General features: G+C 38.3%; 1 pseudogene; it reads left to right on the forward strand.

Annotated features, from left to right (window-relative positions):
* Positions 1–15,797: 15,797 nt before the first annotated feature.
* On the forward strand, positions 15,798–16,296 carry LOC123787300 (large ribosomal subunit protein uL23 pseudogene; annotated as a pseudogene).
* Positions 16,297–16,612: the final 316 nt, after the last annotated feature.

Below are 16,612 nucleotides of genomic sequence, written 5' to 3' on the forward strand. Positions count from 1 at the left end.
TTTTAACTACATTCAACCAACATTATTCATATGATGTGGGCTTTGGGTCCATGAGTAATAGCTGACATTACCTCTTGTACCCAAAACACATATTACGTATGTTTTACTAAACGTACGTTTTGTGCTGGAAAATAGACGCTGTCACTGGAGCAAAGGGAACTTGCTGTGAACGTCAGAGGAGCGATTCACATCAGAATTTCCCACAGGAAGAAAATGGAGGGTTAAATCTTCTGCAGGATTTCTTCTGCCGATGTTGCCTTCTTAGGAAGCAATGTTGATAGCCATCTGTTTCGCATTAGGATACATATGAATCTTGAGATGTTGAAAGTTTTTACAGTTAAATTTTATTTTGTTTCTTGAGCAGATTTGTAAACTGGCAAATTCCCCTTTTGTTGGCAGTGAGATGACTTGAACGAGAATCAAAATCGGTGATTTTTCTGAAGAAGAAATGAAAAATACTTCATAGAAGTTGTAAAACGTTGAGATATAATTGGCATGTACCATTGTATTAGTTTTAGGTGTACAACATAATGGCTCGATATATGTGTATATTGCAAAATGATTACCTGAAGAAGTTTAGTTAACGTCCATCACCACACGTAGTTACACTTTTTTCCTATGATGATAATTTTTAGATCTACTCTCTTAGCAACTTTGAAATATACAACACAGTATTGTTAACTATAGCCACCATGCTGTGCATTACATCTCTAGGCCTTATTTATCTGGAACTTTGTATCTTTTGGCCACCTTCATCCATATCCCTCACCTCCCACCCCCCATTTCTGGCAACCACTAATCTGTTCTCCGTATCAATGAGCAGCTGCCACTGCTTCTTTTTTTTGAGATTCCACATAAAAGTGAGATCATACAGTATTTGTCTTTCTCTGTCTGACTTATTTCACTTAGTGTAATGCCTTCAAGTTCCATCTATGTTGTTGAAAATGGCAGGATTTCCTTCTTTCTTATGGCAGAATAATACCCCGCTATATTATTGTGCCCTGTTCGTGGGACTATAAATTTGAGTAGCCACTAAAGAAAACAGTATGGAGGTTCCTCAAAAACTTAAAACGAACTACCATATGATCTAGCAATTTTACTTCTGGTATTTATCCAAAAGAAAGAAAATCACTAATTCGAAAGAGATATCTGCACCTCCCCCCCCCATGTTCACTGTAGTATTACTGACGTTAGCCAAGACATGGAGAAAAACTAAGCATTCATCAACAGATGAATGGACAAAAAAAAGTATGTATATACACATACACACACAGAGACACAAAAATTCACTTTACTCTGATTGTCACACATAGTCACACACGGTCAAACACATAATGCCTTATCCAGAATAATGACCCTGTAATAATAATTTGCATATGACCAAAGTAGTTTCTATATTTTTTGATAAAAGACATTGGATAAGAAAATATAAATACATTTATTGCTTGGCAATGATTATAAGATTTAACAAATAAATTATATCTTTCAGGGATTTGAAGTGGACATTTGTGAATAGAGAGATTTGTTTTTTCTCTTGGTCTTTGAGTGCTGTAAGAAGAAGGTACTCTAGCTGGAAAGCCTCAAACATGTGTGATTGTGGTTGGCAGAATTGTGGCCCCTAAGAAGATTCATAGTCCCTAATCCCTGGAACTATGACTGTATTACCTTACATGGCAAAAGGGAACTTTGCATATATAATTAAGGTTACTAATCATTTTATTTTAAAAAGGGACATTCTTGATTTTCTAGGTAGATCCACCATAAATACAGGAGCCCTTAGTCCAGAAGAAGACAGAAGAGGAAGTCAGAGATGCAAGAGAAGTCAGATTGATTTGAAACTCTGGAAGGATTTGGAGTGCTGTTGCTGGCTTTGAAGGAGGGGGCACAAGACAAAGACAGTGGGCACCCTCTAGAAGCTGTGAATGACGCCGGCCTGGCAACCAGTAAGGAAATGTGGACAATTGTGTCAGCACCCTAAAGGAGCCTGGACATGGATTCTCCCTCACAGTCTCCAGAAAAGAGTCCACCCCAGCCAGCATCTTGATGAGACTTTAACTTAAGGATGCATCTGAGCCCCCCTGGAATTCTGACCTCCTAACTGTGAGGTAATAAAAGGGTGTTGTTTTAACTCACTAAATTTGTGGTAATTTGTTACAGCAGCAATGGGAAACAAATACACTAGCCATGGGTGGAGTTTGGAAAGATGGCCACTGGAGATGTCATGACTAAGCTGCCTCCTAAGAACGAATGGGTTTAAGAGAAGAGAGAGTTGGAGTACTGGGGGTATTCCTTTGGCAGTGTGTCGGTGGCAGAAGATGGAGATAATTTTGAGTCTATAGCTCTGTGTATCTACTCAAATCGCTTGCCAGTGCTGCTCCTTGGACTCACGCTTAATCCTTAGTTTTCGGGGGTGCCTGGCTGGCTTAGTCGGCTAAGCGTCTACCTTAGGCTCAGGTTGTCATCTTGGGGTCCTGGGATCGAGCCCAGTGTCGGGCTCCCCACTCAGTGGTGTGCCCTTGATTCTCCCTCTGCCCCTCCCCCTGCTCATGCTCTCTCTCTCAAATAATAAATAAAATCTTAAAAAAAATTAAACCTTAGTTTTCAATAAAGAAGTAGTTAAAAAAACCAAGCTTTTTCACAAAAATTTGCATAGGACCCTGAGCTATCCATGCTACTTTTTTGTTTTGTTTTTTATTTTTTATTTTTTTAAAGATTTATTTGTTTATCTTAGAGAGAGAGAAAAAGAGTCTTAAGCAGATACTGTGCTGAGCTCGGAGCCTGACCCCCACAGGGCTTGATCTCATGATCCGGAGATCACGACCTGAGCCAAAACCAAGAGTCTGACCCATTGCGCCACCCAGGCGCCCCTATTTTGTTTTGTTTTTATAGCACATGTATCAGCCTTTATTTAGCAAAACTGAGTTAAAAGTTATGTTCCTTACAGGAAGGTTTCTACTGACACAAGCTGACCCTCAGTGTGCAGAGCAGCCTAGGCAATGAAAAAGCCACTTCAGAGAAGCCTCAGTGGAGAAACATGTTTCTAGACTTCCCATTGAATCCATGGTGATCTCAGTAGCTTTAGAATTATAGTATTTTTGTGTTGCTGATCTTTTTTTAAAAAATTTATTTATTTTAGAGATAGAGAGCATGGGGGAGGGGCAAAGAGAGATGGAGAGAGAGAAGCCAATCAGACTCCCCGCTGAGCATGGAGCCTGATGGGGGGCTGGATCTCATGACCCTGAGATCATGACCTGAGCCGAAACCAAGAGTAGGACACTTAACGGACTGAACCCCCCAGGCACTCTATGTCCCTGACTTTTACTTAAGTTATATAATTGTCTCGGATAAACTGAAATTACTGAGCAAGATGGTATCACAATCTGTATCTCCAAACCTTAAAATATATGACCTGAGTGTAGATTGGGGTTCATGCCCTATTCACATTAAAAGGTGTTGGAATCCAGCATTAGTTAAAAATTTAAATTTTGAAGCAATTACATATTTTGGTCTAAAGGGGCTTCTTTTGATTCAAAATCTTGTATTCCCCAAGGTAATATAACTTAGCTTAATGCTATGTATATGTTGAACTTGGGGCTATAGAAATTTCTTTTACCAGAGTAAGAGGCATTAAATAGATATTGAAAAAGCCCCACAAAGTCCTGTGAAAAAGATTTCCAAGTTACATAATGACTTCTGTGAAAATCTGGAAATGATTCATGAAATCTTGGCTAGGTTGTGAGTTTATGTATGTAAACTTTCCTAATTCTTATTTTACCGTTGAAGGTTGCTTCTGCCAAAAGTTGCAAAATAAAAATTGTTTATGTGGACTAAGGAGTGTTCTAAAAATGTTGTTTCAAGTAGGAGATTTGGGATTACTGGGGTGATTCCAGGAAAGAGGGGAACAGGGTAGAGATGCATCAGAAAAGTGGGGACATGAAGAAAGCATGGGGTATCTGGGAAGCAGGGAGCAAGCATCCTGACTGCATGGCAAAGCTTGCTTTGAAAGAAATGAAAGCTATTACTGGGGCCAGTTAGATTGTTAGTTATAGGGTTCAGTGCAGGAAACAGAAGCCACCCTAGATAATCAAAGCAGTAAGGAATTTAACGCAGGGAATTAGGCACTTCCAAAATTTTTAGAAGAGACAAAGAGAAGATAGTAGGCTGGGTCTCCAAGAATGCCTTTAGAATTACAGAGAACTGACCTACAGAGGAGCTACCACCATGAGGCCCCATAAAGGCTATGCCGAAGTTAAGATTGTCACCTCTAATGCTGTGCTTTTGCCTCTGGACACCTAGGAAATAAAAAAAATGGATACCCATAGCTATGCATAGCTTCTACCTTTAGGGATCCAGCTCAAGATGTTGCTGCCTCTGCCAAATTGCCTTTAAATAGCCAGGAATCTGAAATAGTCATTTCCAAGGTAGTATTTGCTGGCAGACTGCCAAGAATTGACTGGATGCTGACCTCCGATTGGTTTCTGCCCTTCAAATCTTGCCCACTGGCATAGCTTGCATACAGAGCCTTAGGTCTAAGGGAGTCAGCAATAATTTCAGTTTTCTGGCTTCTCCAACTACAAGACAAGTGGATAAGACTTCCATACATTCTCAACTTCATGGAAGGCTGGGACCACAAAACTAAGGAATTTAACTCAATCTTAGAAAGAAAAATAGCTCCCATATATTGAGGGCTTACCATATTTCATGAATACTTCAAACCACTTTTATATGTAGTATCTTGTTCAATTTTCTCAATAACCCTATGAGAACTTATCCTGTATTTACACAGGAGGAAACTGAGGCACTGAGAAGTTAAATTACTTGACAAGGGTCACAGAGCCAGAAGTTGGAATTCATGAGTGATGTTCTTCAGTATCATGTGATATTGCTTCTTGAAGACATAATCAAGACATAATCAATTAACACCTGGAGGTGTTAATGCCTTAAATAAGTATTGAGCATGAATAGTAGTTTTCAAGGTGAGAAAGATAGGGAGAAGCTTTTTAGGGAAAGCTGTGGAGATACGATAGAGCATGACTCATTCGATAAATTGCAAGTGGTTTTGTTCAGTTGTTGTGTATGGCATGGGATAAAGGAGCAAAAGAAGGCATTACAGAGGCAAGTGTGGAATAGATACTAATAGGTCTCTGAATTCTGCTAAGACATTTGAATTTAACTGATTGGATTTTCATTTTTGAAAGATTGATATAATTACACCATGGAATATGAGTTAGATGGGGGCAAGACAGTAGTTGTTTAGGAACTGATATCGTCTGGATGAGAAATGAAGAGAAGGGTGGGAGAGCGAGAGGACACAAGGAAAATGTAGGTAGTAGGATCACAGCTACATAGCAACCAATGGGAGGTAGAGGAAAGAGTGTGGGACTATCCCCAGATTTCTCGTTCCAGTATCATTCATTCAGTCATGGAGGGGAAGGGAGAGTGTTCCATTTTGGGCATACTGAAATCGAAGTACCTGTGGGATATGAATCGACATGGTTGGTAGACTCCTGACTCCAGTCACTGGAAGTGAAGAGTAGAACCAGAAACATTCTGACTGTAAAAGCCTCTGCTCTGAAATCTCTAAGGAATTTGCGGCTTAAGGAGAGGTTATTGGGTTAATGCTGTTAGGCCTCACTTAGACACCTTTTCTCATTGTGGACAAAGGGAGATATTCATCATTCCTCTGGAGAGCTATAAAGACTAACTACAGTCATTATTTTTTAGTTGATGAGGGATGTGTGCCTTACATTCTTGGGAAACTTTCTCTATATTCTTTTGCTTGACTGAGAACTGTCCTCTAGTAATGGACTTGGAGCAGCCATCCTGACTGCCACTCATAGGGTTTTCTAAAAGAAAAGAATTTCTCCCCACCCACCTCCATTGCCATAAAACAGGATTAGGATGGTAAGTACCTAGAGTTTTGTTGACCACTGTAGAAATTAGGAAGAATTTGCATTTAGCTGCTGGTAATAGAGAACTGATTATATATTTCTTCTTTCATATAAAAAAGTCCAGAAATTGATATTCTAGTGCTGGTGAGGCAGCTTCCTGAAGTCTTCAAGGACCCCACTTTCTTTGACTATTTTCAACCCACATTGCACATGGCTTTCTTCTATAAAATAGATTTATGGTCCAGCTAGCCCTTGGATCTTGAGTCATTTTATCTACATTTCCAGGAAGAAGGAACAGTAGAGGGGCCAAAAAGGGTCTATCCAATAACCTCTGTTTACATGTCACTGGCCAAATTGGGTCACACACACAAACCAACCAGCTACAAAGAAGGCTGGGAAATGTAGTCTTTTAATTAGGCCCATTATTATTCTGAATAAAATCAGAAAAAAGTGAGAATGGATATTGGGTAGATAACCAGCAGTCTGATACAAACTGATCCCAAGGATCAGTGGTCCTTGCAGTTAGGCGTTGATGAATCAGAGATTGAGAAAGACTGAGAAAACAAGAAGTGTGAATTTTGAACAAAATATAAGCAATAATTTTCTTGCGTTTGATAACTCCTTTGCAACTAAAAATTAGATTTTTAACCCAAGGGTCTGTGGACCCATGTCCACAAATGGGCTTTACAGGTTTTTTAAAAGTCTTGGAATTTTTTGGAAATTTCTGTCTATAGCAAGTAATTTTCTAGGGAAAGAGTTCATAATGTTTCTCAGATTCACAAAACCATCAGTGCATGCTGAAAGGGTAGAACAGCTGTCCTAGAACATAAAATCCAAGCAACTGGAAAATTCCTTCATACTTGGATCCAAAAATATTTTCTCCTGTCCCATCTTCTCATGTCAATGATTCAGCACACAGAAAAGAATCCATTTTGATTATGGACTATACATTCAGTTCTCTCACAGTCTAAAATTCCTTCTGCCAATTTCCCAGTTAGTGAATGCCTACTTAAGCCCGGGAAAACAGTCAAAATATCATCTCTCCTGGAAAACCTTCCTTAACTCCATACATAGAATTGTTTTCTCTTCTGGGATTTTATAGTAGTGATAATGCCTAAGATAACAACTTTAGAAATAAGGCTGCCACCACCTAGAAAGCTAGATGGAGAAGGTATGGGGTTAGATATGGAACAGATGGAAATCAAAGGAAGTATGGGTGCAGAATATGATTTATCACTGGGGGTATGGGATTCTGGCTGCTAAGAGAAATGGGAATGAGTATGGCTTACATGTTGAAAACTGCCAGTCTGACAAATTTTTAATGCCATATGGACATTCTCTTTCTTTTCCTTTTTTTTTTTAGATTTTATTTATTTGAGAGAGAGAGAGCGCGTGAGCTGGAGGGAGAGGGAGAGAGAATCCGATGCAGACTCTGCACTGAGTGCACAGCCCGATGCAGGGCTCAATCCCGTGACCAAGAGATCATGACCTGAGCTGAAACCAAAAGTCAGCCACCCAACCAACCGAGTCACCTGATGCTCCCATTCTCTTCTTTTTAAACCATTTTGTTGAGGTACAATTGACATGCAAAAAGCCGTACTTAATGTATACTGGGCCTCATTCTTTTCCTTCCTTCCTTCCTTCTTCCCTTCCCCCTTTCTTTCCTTTCTTTCTTTTCTTTTCTTTTCTTTTCTTTTCTTTTCTTTTCTTTTCTTTTCTTTTCTTTTCTTTTCTTTCTTCTTTCTTTCCTCCAGTATACAGGGCATTCTTGATCCATTCTACCAAGATCTTATATTTGAAATAATGAAAAATAATAATATTATCTTTTATGCATATGCATGGTTCAATTCTATTTACTAAAACTGTAATTATGTTCAAGATTCTCTTCTAAACACCACAAGAGAGACAAAGATCATGAAATATACAAAAATACTTTCTAAAGACGCTTAGAGTGTGATGGAGAACTTTGAACAAGTATGTAGCTATAATACCAGAGAGAATGTGATGAACAGTAGGAGAAATTCCAAATAAAGTAAAGTAAGATTGTAATAGGAAAAGACTTCATATTTCAGGGAGGGGATCATGAAATTTTTATGAAGGAAATAATAAGTGAGATAGGCTTTCAAGAAGCAGCCAGATTTCCAGGGGTATAATATTGCAGAAGGTGATCCAGAGTAAGCATGAGTAGAGATAGAAAATGGGTTTTTAGGGGCGCCTGGGTGGCACAGCGGTTGGGCGTCTGCCTTCGGCTCAGGGCGTGATCCCAGCGTTATGGGATCGAGCCCCACATCAGGCTCCTCCGCTATGAGCCTGCTTCTTCCTCTCCCACTCCCCCTGCTTGTGTTCCCTCTCTCGCTGGCTGTCTCTATCTCTGTCGAATAAATAAATAAAATCTTAAAAAAAAAAAAAAGAAAAAAAAAGAAAATGGGTTTTTAAAATGAACCAGCTTGATTGAACTACAGGGTTTGGGTGGGAGAAGAGTGGAGCGAAGCCTTGAAATTTGATTGAGTCATATTTTGGAGGAACTTGAATAGTAAGACTGACGAGTTTGTGCATAACCTGAGAAGTTGCAATTAAAAAAAAAGTAGCTGGCATTTGTCTTTGATTTTGGCAGCCTAGTAGTTGGACCCTTTTCTCTTTGGGGAATTCTCTTCCTTATGGGTCTGAGTGAAGGGCAAAGACTTAGAGCTCATATAAATGTTAAATATTTGCTTTTCCAGTCTTTCTTAAAGTGCAGGCAGTTATGTGACCCAGACTCTACTGCACAATATCAGACCTTGTCTCAGAAAATAGTGCCATAGGAAAGATGGGTCAGGAGCTCTCTTTCATCAGGCAGAAGCAGTAGCAAGGCTGCGAGAAATGGCAGTGGCAGTGAACGAAGTGCAAATGAGCTTCCGGTGCAGAAGCTGGAGTGGTGTGAAGGCAGTAGCTTGGGGTTGGGGTGGCTCTGCAGTTTCCTGCTCAGACAGCTCCGTGGAGGTTGTGCTTTGCTGTTTGCAGCTTTGCTTCAAGTCCTCTTAATGTTTCAGTCAACTCACCAAAGTTCTTTACAAATATTTCATTATAGAAAATTTCAAACACACAAGAATAGAGATCAGATTCAGGCTTGATTTTTGGCAAGAATACTTTATAGGTGGTATTCCAATCACAACAAATCAGGAAGCATAAAATGATCAGTTGTTTCTTTTTTTGTTCTTAAGATCCATCAAGTAGGTTCGGGTGTTATCGACCTAGAGTAAGGTTCCTTGGCCTTTTTCCTGGTAGCATTGTTGACATTAGATACTGGTGTGGCATGAATAGGAAATTAAGGTTATCCAAGGACAGATTTATGGGAACAACTTATATCTGTTCATTATATTTTTTTCTGAGCCAACTCCCTTCATCTCTTTGGCTTCAGAATTTGTGGCCCTTCCTTTGTTGTAAATGACTCCCCCTTCAAATGTCAGAGTGAGCAGGCTGCCCTAGAAATTTGTAGTTAATGGGGTGCCTGGGTGGCTTAGTCTGTTAAGCATCAGACTCTTGGTTTTGGCTCAGGTCATGATCTCAGCGTTGTGAGATCAAGCCCTTGGGATTGGTGTTGAGTCTGCTTGAAATTCTTTTTTTTTCTTTTTTAAGATTTTATTTATTTATTTGAGAGAGAGAGAGAACAAACAGTGGGGAGAGGTAGAGGCAGAGGGAGAAGCAGGCTCCCTGCTGAACAAGGAGCCCAATGCAGCACTCAATTCCAGGACCCTGGGGTCATGACCTGAGCTGAAGGCACATGTTTAACCAACTGAGCCACCCAGGTGTCCCTCTGCTTGAGATCCTGTCCCCCTCCTCCTCCCTCTCTCTCTATTCTGCCCCCTGCTCATGGGTGAGCTATTTCTTTCTCTCAAATGAATAAAATCCTAAAAAAAAAAGTTGTAGTTAACAATACTGTATTATATACTTTAAGTTGCTATAATTAAAAATCTGTTTTTTTGAATGTCTCTTTGTTCTGTGTTCATTTTTGTTGTTTCTCTTGTTGATGTGATGTATCATGTTGATTGATTTGCAAATTTTGAACCACCCTTGTATCCCAGGAATAAAGCCCACTTGATTGTGGTGAATGACTTTTTTTAAAGTTTTTATTTAAATTCCAGTTAGTTAACACACGGTGTAATATTAGTTTTAGGTGTACAATATAGTGACTCAATACTTCCACACAAGACTCGGTGCTCATCACAACAAATGCACTCCTTAATCCCCATCACCTATTTACCCATCCCCCCACCCACCTGCCCTCTGGTAACCATCTGTTTGTTCTCTATAGTTAAGACTCTATTTCTTGGTTTGCTTCTCTCTCTCTTTTTTCCCCTTTGCTCATTTGTTTTGTTTCTTAAATTCCACATGTGAGTGAAATCATATGATATTTGTCTTTGATGGACTTATTTCACCTAGCATAATACTTTTTTAAGTGTTTTTTTTATTATATTATGTTAGTCACCATACAGTACATCCCTGACCTAGCACAATACTCTTTAGCTCTATCCATATCATTGTAAATGACAAGACTTCATTCTTTTTTATGGCTGAGTAATATTCTATTGTGTATGTCTGTATATACATATACCACATCTTTATCCATTCATCTGTTGATGGATACTTGGGCTGTTTCCATAATTTAGCTATTGTAGATAAGTGAATGAATTTTAAAATGCATTGTTGGATTCAGTTTGCTAATACTTTGTTGACGATTTTTGTGTCTGTGTTCATCAGAGATATTGCCCTGTAGTTCTCTTCTTTTTGTAGTGTCTTTATCTGGTTTTCATATCAGGGTAATGCTGGCCTCATAGAATGAATTGGGAAGGTTTGCTTCCTCTTCTATTTTTTTTGGAATAGGTTGAGAAGAATAGGTATTAACTCTTCTTTAAATGTTTGGAGGAAGGCACCTTGATGGCTCAGTCGGTTAAGCATCTGCCTTTGGCTCAGGTCACGATCCCAGGGTTCTGGGATCGAGTCCTCCATTGGGCTCCCTGCTCAACAGGGGGTCTGCTTCTCCCTCTACCTGTGCCTGCCACTCCTCCTGCTTGTACTCTCTCTCTCGCAAATAAATAAATAAAATCTTTAAAAAATATATAAATGTTTGGTAGAATTCATTTGTGAAGCCACCTCGTCCTGGAGTTTAGTTTGCTGGGAATTTTTTGATTATGGATTCAATTTCATTGCTGATAATTGTTCTGTTCAAATTTTCTACTTATTTCTGTGTCAGTTTTAGGAGGTTAAGTGTTTCTAGGAGTTTGTCCATTTCTTCTACATTGTCCAATCTGTTGGCATATCATTTTTCATAATATGAAACACGTCTTTTGGAATAGTACACCAGGTTTTAGAGAGGAAATAATATAGTATAAGGACATACCCTTGGTGATTAGCTGCTCTGGGAGTACCAAAATACATGTAAAAAATTGCAAACTTGTCTACTCTGTGTCTTTTGTATCCTATATCAAGGGGAGATAAGATAAAAATCTGTTCTTCTGTGGTTTTGTATGATGCCAATTTTTGGAATGATAATCAACTTTAAAATACGAATATTTCCCTCATTATATAATAATGCTTTCTCATGAAATAAAGCTATTAGAAAGAATTTAAAAATTCTAAAAAAGCAAAAAGAAGAAATAAGATTATTCATAACTGTATGACCTGGAGACAGTCACTTTTTAATATTTTTGGTGAATTTCTGGTTCCATTTTTCTAAGTACATTTCCCCCTTATAGTTGAGACACTGCTGCATGTAAAGCACTGGGAACAGTGCTTGATGTATAGTAGATGTTCAGTAATTGTTAGCTACTGTTATTGCCATATGATATTTTAAATCCTTTCTCTTAAGTTTATTTGATAACAAAAATATTTTATCAAGTTATAACTAATGCCTTATAAATGCATTTTAAGCTATGACTATCCATTGTGTGAATGTGACATAATTTATTTAACCGTTCCTTATTTTTGGATATTTAAGTGATCTCCAAATTTTATTTTGTTATAAATAACAACATAATGGCCTATATGTATCATCAAGCTTCCTAACCTAGAATCCTTGTGATGTTTAGCAACCAGGCTCATATCCTATGTATAGGGCACTCTGTCCCTAGGGGAATATTTCTCTTAAGTGAAAATCACTTATTTTGGTATTTCAACCTTCTGGGATAAAATCCAGCAGTAAGAATGCCTCAGTAAAATTTTCTGAGCAGCCAAAGATGATACCATTCAATCTAAGCACCAAAGCTACTATCTTCAGCTTCTGAGAGAGTACACAAGTGCTTTCTCAAAGCCTATTGATTTTCCATTTGTGTGCAATTCAACCACTTTTCCAACGGATTTCCCAACTCTTAACAAATAAGAAGTGGGAAATTAGGAGGCAATTTAAGGAAAGATACCAGATGGAGGCACAGTGAAAACATCAAGTTCCTGTGATGGGTCTACAGGGCCAAAAGAGAAGGAGAGATTGTAAATTCAAATAAAAGAACACAGAAGCACAAGACCATATCACATGAAATTAATATAAAGAAATGCTCTTCATTCGATGATGGTGTGTTACTCAGTCATCATTAGAATCAATAAATATTAGTTGATTTACTTAAATATGTGTGTCAATAGTAAGGTCAGGAATTCTACTTAAAGTTTTCTGAATCTCCAGTGTGAAGTGTTATGTTAATTTAATAACCCATTTTAAACAATGGCTTCTAGTTCTTCATAGTAGAAAAACAAAGCATTTATTAGCCTTTAGTGATTTACATGGACACACAATTCTAGAGGAAAAAAAAAATCATTGCATTGTTTCTGGCAACCTCATATTAATGCTAGTTTCCCAGGAGATCAGGGGAGGAGTTAGTTCTAGGTGTCATTAGCTTGCTATGAAGTCCTGGGCAGGTCATTTAAGGTCTTTTGACCACAGTCTTATTACACATTGAATAAGAACATAACCCAAATGCTCCTACCAGCCTATGAGCACAAACAAGGCCACATAAAAGCTCCAGTTATGATGGCTCTTACCATCCCTTGCTCATCCAGGATCCTAGTCTGCAACCTTGCAAAGTCTCTGAGCCCATTTTTTTCTGATATCCCCAAGTGGTGAAGTGGGGAAACATCTCAGATGTTCTCTTCAACAAGTCTGTTCTAGTTTTCCATGTTTTCTTATTACCAAGGTGTTTCAACACCACTTCTTTTGCCGGTGCCCTTCTTGAGAAGGATGATTTCCAGACCATCCACTGGTAATGTCTGAGTCCTCAGGGTACCCCGAACTGCACTAAGGCCATGGTAGAATGAGGACGAGGCATGGCTTTCCACAAGTGCTGTTCAACATTTTGTTAACACAACACCAAACGTACTCTCCATACTCTTGGAGAGTCATGAAGCTTTTCATTAAATGAGCTTCTTAAGAATCTACCTCCACAAAGGATCAAATCCAGCTCTCCAGACCATTAGCAGTTGGCTGTTATTCCATCCTTCTTCACCATCTGTCTCTCATCTCTTCCTGGAACTTTCATTTTTCTTTCATACACTCTCCCCACCCATGACAAAAACCAAACTCTTACCTAGCAACTCATGGACACACAGATGATTCAAAAAGAATTGATCATTGCAAATAGTCTCTAATCAATAATGAGGTTATATATGTAGTCAACACTAGTTTGTAAAGGAATGATTTCTATTAGTTATATCTAGTTATTTCTAGGATATGAAAGAGAATAAAAGATTGCTATTATCTTTTTTTTTAAGATTTTATTTATTTATTCGACAGGATAGAGACAGCCAGCGAGAGAGGGAACACAAGCAGGGGGAGTGGGAGAGGAAGAAGCAGGCTCCTAGCGGAGGAGCCTGATGTGGGGCTCGATCCCATAACGCCGGGATCACGCCCTGAGCCGAAGGCAGATGCTTAACCGCTGTGCCACCCAGGCGCCCCAAGATTGCTATTATCTTTAAGTCCAATATGGGCCCCTCATGTCATATGTGTGTCCTATCATATAGCACCCATCAATCCTATAATCTAAGTCATCCCAGTCCTTTATAACATTCACCATCAATGATTAAAAAAGCCACCCATGATGCCACTTCTTCATTTCTCCAAGGCTGTCAGAAGAGGTGGTACTAACAAGAGATTTTTGACATAGCCCCATGTGAATATAGATATAAATTTTTATCTAGTCACCAAGAAATACAAATTTTGAAAGGTTCAGTTCTTTTTAATTCGCTCTAGAGCAGCCCTCCTTGCATTCAGCACCACCACCAGTCCAATTACTCTGCACTAATCCTGATTTCTAGTCTAGGATCTGCTGAACCCTGCTACTAAAGTATTAGACCAAAGAATATTTAAGGTTCCATCTAGTTCTAAGTTGCATGATAATATCCTCAAGGCATAGAACATTGTGCTTTAGGTGGGGCTGATAAACACAAGGAAAATTAAAGAGAAAGAAAGGTAACAATGTTCTTTATTAACTGAAGGAGCAAAGAGGAAGGAAGACATCAGGGAATAATTACTGGACTCATGGCTTTGGAGCTGGGATGTGAAGTAGGATTGGCTGGGAAGAGTTGGGGTACGGGCAGGTCTCAGAAGATAGAACCATAGTAGTGTCTTTCAGGGAAGAATTTTCTCTGCTCTGATTCCGTTGGGTCTTTCCTCATTTTTTTTTTTTTTTGGCTCCCTTTTTTGCAGTTTGCTTTCGTCAATTACTTTATACTTAATGTTATCTTGTCACAAATGAATTAGTGTTGTATACAAAACAATTTATTGCTTGACCACTGAGCCAAATACAGTTAGGCATAATTGATTAACATGGATATTTGGTTTTTGCTTAATGTTGTTTCAAAAATTTTCAATCTGGTTTACTATTCTCAGAAATTTTCATAAGAAATAATCTAGTGCCTTAAACTCCTTAAAGTGTGAAGAAGCCCATTAAAATTGATTGAATGGTAATGATTTCCCTAATGAGCCCTGTTTATATTCTTCTTCCATCATACTTGTTGCTTATTAAATTAACTCTATTTCACTTGTCACTTTCCGTTATGGAAAAACGGAGCTCACTTCCTGCTCTTTTGAAAGCAAAACATCTAAATTTGCTTATTGTAGCACAAAATTCACCATGAAGTGAATTCCTTAGCCTATAAGCCAAGGTTTCTACTTCTATAACTACCAGAGATACTTTGTTAAACATCATTTTCACCTATAGTAACTAAGTTTGGGTTAGACTATGTAGAACATTGAATGGAAAATTACATCAGGCTAACAAAACCCAGTCCCATTTCAATTTTGTATCAGATTTAGACTATTACCTTGTGCAAGTACTTAACCTTTGAGTTATTCATGATTTTTTCCTGCTCTTTATTTTATTAGTTTTTACATCTATCTATCTATCTATCTATCTATCTATCTATTTATTATCTGTCTATCTATTCATTCTACTGAAGTTCTAGAAGAAAAGTAGCTGTAGTATATTACTTATCCCAACAACATTTATAGCTGGTGACAATATAAGCACTGATATGACCCTGTTGAGATGATGGGAGAAGGGGAATGTAGTGAAATAGACCATATAGAAGAGCCAAAAAATCATGACAAAACTGATAAATCAGAAGTGGCATCACACACATATTTAGGAATGCAGAAGAGATTTTTAAAAAGTGGCCTGAGAGTTGAAAATGGTTGCTTCAGTGGGCAGTACCTGGGAGTGGCATGTGGTGATAAGGAGAACTGCTCTTTTTAGATGTATCTTCTGGTAGTACTTGATTTTGAAAACCATGTGCAACTATAAAACATTCATAACTAGTTTTAAAATAAAAAAGATATCTTTGATATTATTCTATTGGCTATATAATGGAAAGCTATTTTCAAAGATATAATAGAGAGGAATATAAAGGAATTATAAGAATAAGTCTCTGAGCCCTTTCATGAAGATGGCACCAAAAGAGAAGAAGGAAGCCCCTGTCCCCTCCCAAAGCTGAAGCCGAAGCAAAGGCTTTGAAGGTCAAGAAAATGGTGCTGAAAGGTGTCCATGGTCACACAAAAACGAAGATCTGCAGTCATGTACCTTCCCATAGCCCAAGACACTGTGTCTCCGAAGGCAGTGCAAATATCCTTGAAGGAATGCCCCCAGAAGAAAAAAGCTTGACCATTATGCTACCATCAAATTCCCTCTGACTACAGAGTCAGCCATGAAGAAAGTAGAAAATAACAACACAGTTGTGTTCACTGTGGATGTCAAGGCCAACAAGCACCAGATCAAACAAACTGTGAAGTTCTATGACATTGATGTGGCCAAGGTCAATACCCTGATCAGGCCTGATGGGGAAAAGAAGGCATATGTTTTACTGGCTCCCAACTATGATGCTTTGGATGTTGCCAACAAAATTGGGATCATCTAAACTGAGTCCAGCTGGCCAAATCTAAATATAAATTTTTCACCATAAAAAATATAAGTCTCTGAAATAGTTTTTTTTTAAAGTATATCAAAGGACATCTTACTAACTTCATTTTATAAAGGGACATGAAGATGAAGGAGAAAGCAAATGATCATAAACCTCCAAAGAGATGGAAGAAAGATTAGGATGAAGATAGGTTTTTGCTTTAAGTTTAAGACAGAAATCCAGTTCTAAGCATACTATTACTGACATAGAATTAACACTCCAAGGATTTTTGTTTCAGCAAAATCATTTTGTAGAAAAGCTGCAATTTTATACTCTTCAAGTTAGTAGATTACATTTTGATTTTG

Source organism: Ursus americanus, chromosome 17 (genome assembly GCF_024610735.1).
Source record: "Ursus americanus isolate L20-20 chromosome 17, mUrsAme1.1.p, whole genome shotgun sequence".
NCBI classification, from domain to species: domain Eukaryota; kingdom Metazoa; phylum Chordata; class Mammalia; order Carnivora; family Ursidae; genus Ursus; species Ursus americanus.